Source organism: Penaeus japonicus, unplaced genomic scaffold (assembly GCF_977035675.1).
Source record: "Penaeus japonicus unplaced genomic scaffold, GWHDUDI00000001_assembly GWHDUDI00000011, whole genome shotgun sequence".
NCBI classification, from domain to species: domain Eukaryota; kingdom Metazoa; phylum Arthropoda; class Malacostraca; order Decapoda; family Penaeidae; genus Penaeus; species Penaeus japonicus.
This window is the reverse complement of record NW_028234413.1, coordinates 20187821-20195320: the sequence shown is the minus strand read 5'-3', so window position 1 is coordinate 20195320 and position 7500 is coordinate 20187821.

Genomic DNA, 7500 nt, shown 5'->3' with positions numbered 1-7500 from the left:
ATTCTTTTACACACGCTCTCTTACAATGAAGTGCAATATTCGGATGGCTTCTATAGGGAGTAGGGGTGTCCTCAACTCCCCCCCCCCCTCCATCCCCCACCCTGTTAAAAATCAGGCTTCAGGCTTTACGTTATAACAGGTAACTTACGTAAACCTTTTCATCTCTATATCTTTAATTAGTTTTGAATGTTTGCAGAAAACTTGGGGATCTAGAGTGGGTTGATAAAATTATATTATTATTATCATCATTATTATTATTATTAGTAGTAGTAGTAGTAGTAGCAGTAGTTGTAGTAACAGTAATAGTAATAGTAGTAGTAGTAATATCATTACTATCATTATTATCATCATCATTCTTACCATCATATACAAGCATTATCATTCCATCATCATTACCATTATTCAAATCTCTGTATCTCTCTTCAGGTATCTATCTTTTTTCCCCTTTCTTTCAGACGCAAAAATCCAAGACCGAAAGCGAGCGACCAAAAAGCGTTTCCGGACACAGATTAAAGGAAGAACTTAGAATAGGAACTCCCACGCTTTTCCTACCGTGAGAAAACAGGAGAACAGGCGATACAAATGCGGCTGCAGAATTGGCCATTTGAGGTATGTCTGTGAGGACGTAACTATCAGAATTTCATCAAAAGGATGTATAAAACGAAATAGGAAAGAGAGAGAGGTGGGGAGGGGGGTGGGGAGAGAGGTGGTAGGGAGGTTGGGAGGGAAGGTGGGAGGGTGGAGGGAGGGTGGGAGAGAGGGTGGGAGGAAGCGAGGGAGGGTGGGAGGAAAGGGGGGAGGGTGGGAGGAAGCGAGGGTGGGTGGGAGGAAGGGAGGGTGAAAGAGAGAGAGAGAGAGAGAGAGAGAGAGAGAGAGAGAGAGAGAGAGAGAGAGAGAGAGAGAGAGAAACAAAGAGAGAGAGAGAGAGAGACAGAAAGACAGACAGAGAGACAGAGGAAGACAAAGAGAGACAGAGAGACAGAGACAGAAAATAACCTGGGGAGATGGAAATGGAATAAAACAGCAACGCATTCGTTCATAATGCACTTCTCTTCCCGTGGGCATGTGTGAACAAAGAAAGCTGTGTGGGTAAGTCTGTGGTCTTCAGGAAATTGTGAACAATATCAGATAATGACAAGACAAGAAAACGATTGATATGACACTGACCTCAAGAAATGCAGGAAAGAAACAAACTCTTTAATAGCTTTTGGTATTCCAAGTTATGAGAGTTCTGTGAAATGCATACATGCATAAGTGTCTGTGTGTGTATATATATATATATATATATTATATATATATATATATATATATATATATATATATTATATATAAAATATATATATTTATATATATATATATATATATATATATATATATATATATATAATATATATATATATATATATATATATATATATACTATATATATATATATATATATATATATATATATATATATATATATATATATATATCTATATATACATATAAACCGTAATGTATTATCTATCTATCTATCTATCTATCTATCTATCTATCTATCTATCTATCTATCTATCTATCTATATACATACATATATATATATATATATGTGTGTGTGTGTGTGTGTATGTATGAGTGTGTTTATGTGTGTGTGTGTGTGTGAGTGTGTTTATGTGTGTGTGTGTGTGAGAGTGTGTTTATGTGTGTGTGTGTGTGTGTGTGTGTGTGTGTGTGTGTGCATGTTCGCAAGCATGTAGAAAAAAACACACATAAAGAGTGCTTCATTAAAATTGAAAATCAACCGGCAGAACGCGATCAAAATTTATTATGTGGTCTTCAAGCCTTTCATAATATGAATTACATTTACCATAATGTTGCAATTTTCTATCACGTATTGATAATGAGGAAGTGAAAGTTATGGACAACCGTGTTCCTGTATCTATTTTCATTTCAAATATTCTATATTCGTTTCGTTTTTTATTTTCCTTATTCATTTAATTTCTCTTATATCCCTTTTTTTTTATGTACTTTTTCTCTCATTCTTATTCCATTTTTTCATTAGTTTTCATTATCATATATTTTTCCTATAGATTTTTTTTTTATCTTGTTTCCTTTCATTTCCGTATTTATTTATTTTTTTCATAATTTCATTATCATTCATCTTCGTATATTGAATATCCCCCTTTCATTTTATTCATCCTTTCATTCTCATTCATCTTCTTTCGTCTCATCTTCTCCATTTATTCTCATTCACTTCCTACTCCCACTTTCTTTCTTCAACTTTCCTATTCCAATCTTTCAATCTTATTCATTTTCATCATCTTCCCCTTCCATTCTTTTTTTCTTCTTCTTTTTTTTTTACATTCAATGTCACTCTACCCAAACGAAAAATAAATCAAATACACCCATCTTCAATTCCTATTATCAATCTATTATAAATCTTTCCCTTTGTTCTTTTGTGCGCAAGAACATCCTCTAAGACGTCGGATCTTGCAGCAACTCCTTAGCGTTATGAATACGTTATAATCCGTTATGGATAATGGGTTTAATGGTTGTATCATGGTTGAAGTGCACTTTCGAAAGCGGGTTCTCTTATATGGAAGAGGGAAGGGGTTGGGGGGGGGTAGGGGGGTAGGGGGATGGATGGATGGAGATAAGTTTATAATGATGGTGGTGGTGGTGGTGAGGGTGATGGTTGTGGTGAAAATGATGGTGGTGTTAGTGGTGGTGGTGATGGTAATGATGGTAGTGGTGACGATGATGAAAATGATGAGGAAGAGGATTAGGATCATTATCATTGTCATTATGATGATGATCAATCATCATCATAGTAAATGGTAATGATCTTGGCTTATAATGGTGATTATAATGACAACACATATTTTAAGGATAACGATTACAATTATCATCACAACACAAATACATTAATAGAAATATCATGATCATATTAAAAAAAAGAAAAAAAGGAACAAAAAGACATAACAGTAAAATTGCTCCGAGATCATTTGCGATTTCTCTTCTCAAGCACACACGAACGCACTCACAAAAAAAAAAAAAAAAAAAAATCAAATATCTCATTTCGAACCTTAAGAAAAAAAAAAGGTTTTCGACAGCTACTAAATGCCCAGAAGACTTATGCCTCGAGAGGTAAATATATATTGAGATCTGACTGCCTTGCAAAAAGAACCTTGTTGTATACATACATACGCCCGGTACAAACACAAGCTAGGATTTGGCATCGTTCTATTCATATGCAAACTAGATGAAATTCACTCAATGTCGTTGGAGTGTAAGTTCAACACGGGCTTTGAAATACACCAATGGAGGGAAAAAAAGAGAGAGAGAGAAAAAAAAAATTAGAAGAGAAAATAAGAATAAAAAAAAAAGTATGTGGTTAAGAGCTTAAAATCTGGGTTTCGTTCCATTACCGTTTTCTATGCGTGATGTTTTTTTTTCAATGTAGCTGGGTGTTCGAGGGGGGAGCTTCTCTATTTATAAATCTAAGCTTTAAATGGAAAAAAAATGCGTTTGTTTAATCCTTTCTGCGGAGATCGCAAGAAATGGGACAAAACATGAGAAATTATCATTTTTCCTTTTCTTTTTCTTTACTTCCTGTCGTGAAAAGCTGAGAAATACAGACTGTGCATTAGACCTCATAAAACTGAGTATCGCTTTATTTTTGCATTGTTTCTGTTTTAGTCTCTCTCTCTCTCTCTCTCTCTCTCTCTCTCTCTCTCTCTCTCTCTCTCTCTCTCTCTCTCTCTCTCTCTCTCTCTCTCTCTCTCTCTCTCTCTCTCTCTCTCTCTCTCTCTCTCTCTCTCCTTCTCTCTCTCTCCCTCTCTCTCTTTCTCTCTCTGGTTCTTCCTCCTATTTCTACTTCCCCCCTTCCCTCACTTTCTACCAACCTCAAAACTTCCATATAGAGGATAGTCAACGAACTTGTCTGGAACACTTACACGAACATGGTAATCCCTAAGGTGTAATCAAACTTCTCTTCTTGTGCACACACAGACGCGCACACGCAAACAAACAAAAAGACATACAGAGACACAAACATACAAAACACACACACACACACAAATGCATACATACATATCCGGACACACATAAATACACATAAACACACACACACAAACGCACACACGCAAAGACACGCACACAAAGACAGTTCCACGACCATCATATATTCGCGTATGAGTAATTATAAGAAAAAAATGATACATGCATATATATATATATATATATATATATATATATATATATATATATATATATATATATATATATATATATACATATATATATATATATATATATATATATATATAATATATGTATATATATATATATATATATATATATATATATAATATATATATATATATAATATATATATATATATATATATATAATATATATATATATAATATAATATGAATATATGTATATATATATATATATATATATATATATATATATATATATATATATATATATATGTATGTATATGTATATACCATACACCACCACCACCACCACCAAAACCACCACCACAAACACCACCACCAAAACCACTACCACAAACACCACCACCAAAACCACTACCACAAACACCACCACCACTACTACTACCTCCACCACCACCACCAAAACCACCACCACCAACAACAAGCAAACAAATAACACAGCCCAATACCCGCACTAAGAACCGAATTTCTCCCATCAATCTCTTTTCTCAAGAACCGAAGTGATGCAACGAGATTATGCAAATCAATTCCGGTTCGCATGACGATTGCAATGATCACATCCGATCTCCGGTTAAGCCATCGTCGGTCATGTTGCGGATAAACAGAGATCGGAAATCCATTGGCATCCGGATATCGGGATGCTGAGGACGGATATGTGGGGGATGAGGATGAGGATGATGATGATGATGATGATTATGAGGAGGAGGAGGAGGGAGAGGAGGAGGAGGATGAGTTTGAGGGGGAGGAGGAGGTTGAGGAGGAGGATGATGATGATGATGAGGAAGAGGAGGAGGAGGAGGAGGAGGAGGAGGAGTAAGAGGAGGAGGCGGAGGGGGATCATCATCATGATCATGATGGAAGGAAAAATGTGGATTTCTTTTTTTCTTTCTTTCTTTCTTTTTTTTTTTTCTTTGTCTTTTTTTATCTTTTTCTTTTCTTTTTTTCCTTTTTTTTTGTCTTTGTCTATATTCTATTTTTTTCTTTTATTTTTTTTCTATTATTATTTTTCTTTTTCTTTTTCTTATTTCTTTCTTTTTTTCTGTTTTCGTTTTTCTTCTTTTCCTTTTAATTCTTTCATCATTCTGCTTCTTCTTCCTCGTTTTCTTCTTCTCAATTTTTTTTCTATTACTTTTAGTTCTTCTTTTCTTCTTCTGCTTCTACTTTTTCTCTTTTACTTCTTCCTTTTTATCTTATTTTTTTCTATTTTGCTTCGTTTCTCTCTTTCGCTTCTACTTCCTATTTCTCGTTTCTTTCTTCTTTTCTTCTTCTAATTCAACTTCTTCGTCTTTCTCTCTTCTTATTTATGTCTTATTTTCTTCTCCTTCGCCTTTATCGTCTCATTCTCCTTCCTCTTTTTTTTCTCCTTTATCTATTATTTTCTCCCAACATATTTTGTCAATTTATTATTTTTCCTCTTCTTCTTCTCGTTCTTCATCTTCATCTGTATCTTTTCTTCATCTTATTCTTGTTTTTGTCTTTAAATATTCTCCGTCTCTTCCTTCTTTAGAATATCTTTACTAGTTTTAGCTCTCAGAAATATATATATATATATATATATATATATATATATATATATATATATATATATATATATATATATATATATATATATATATATATATATATAAAGATCATCATCATCATCATCATCATCACCACTGCTTCATCCCCCCCCTTCTCTTTATCATCATAATCATTATCCTCCTCATCATCACCATCATCATAATCCCCATCATCCTCATCATCACATCATCATCATAATAACCATCATGACACAATCATCATCCCCACCTTCCTCATCACCATCACATCACAATCACCATCCACCTTCTAATCACCACCACATCACAATCAACTTCCTCATCACCATCATCACAATCACCCCCATGACACAATCAGCCTCCAGCATCACCTCCTCCGATATTCAATTCAAATCATTCCCTGCTTGGAAGATGCCTCCTCATCTCCCGAACACGTGAGCGAGGAGACGTGTCTTTGGGCGAAAGGTGAGGTGAGGGAGGGTGGGTGAGGGAGAGGGAGGGAGAGGGTGGGTGAGGGTGGGTGGGGGAGGGTGGGTAGGGGACGGTGGGTGGGGGAGGGTGGGTGAGGGTGGGTGAGGGAAGGTGAGGGAGGGTGGGTGAGGGTGGGTGGGTGGGGGATGGGGAGGGAGGGGTTGGGGGTGAGGTTGGGTGAGGGAGGGAAGGTGAGGGGTTGGGTGGGTGGATGGGGGATGGTGTGGATAGGGGAGTAGGTAAGGGAGAGGGAGAGAGAGGGAGGCAAAGAGAGGGAGGAAGGTAAGAAGTGAGGAAAGAGGAGGGGAAGGGAGGGTGGTCAAGTGAGGAAGGGAGAGAAGGAGGGAAAGGGAGGGAGGAAGGAAAGAAGTGAGCAAGTGGGAGGGGAAAGGAGAGAGGGAGGGAAAGGAGAGGGAGTGTAGGTAAGAGGAGAGGGACGGAGAGGGGCAGGTAAAGCGAGAGGGAAGGGAGGGAGATGGTGACGGAGAGAGGTCTGAGTAGATTGTGGTGGAGGGAGTGGAGTGATGGGGATAGGGGATAGGGGAAGGGAAGAGGGAGGGAAGGTGAGATAGATGGGGATAGAAGGGAAAAAACAGAGCGAGGGAGGGAAAGATAGGGAGGTATGAGGTAAAGTCAAGGGGGGGGGGGTGAAAGGTAGTTGCCAAGGGGAGGGGGGGGGGAGTGCGAGGGGGAATATGTAGGGAAAGGGGAAGATGAGGCGAGAGGGGGAAAGTCAATTTTTGAATAATATGGGAATGAGAAAGAGAAGAATATCGATGATAATAATAGTAATGGTAATTATAATAATAATGATCATGATTGTTCTAATGATAATACCGATGATAATGATAATGACAATAAGAATAAGAAGAATGATGATAATAAGATAAGAGAAATATGAAGTCGAAACCCCATATGAATGAAAGATGAAAAGTGATAGTAATAATAATAGCAATAATGATGATAATGATAATAGTAATAATGATAATAATAATAATAATAATAATAACAATAATAATAATAACAACAAAATCCAAGAAAGAAATATGAAAACAAAGACGCAAAAAAAATAATAGATATAATACAAAGAAAAACAAGAAAAGAAGAAGAAGAAGAAGAAGAAGAAGAAAAGAAAGAACAAGACACAGAACAAGACCCGCCCCCCGCCCCCACCCCTCTCTCTCTCGCTCAAAAAAAAAAAAAAAAAAAAAAAAAAAAAACTCACACACCATCTATAACGTCCATACAGCTGTCCGTA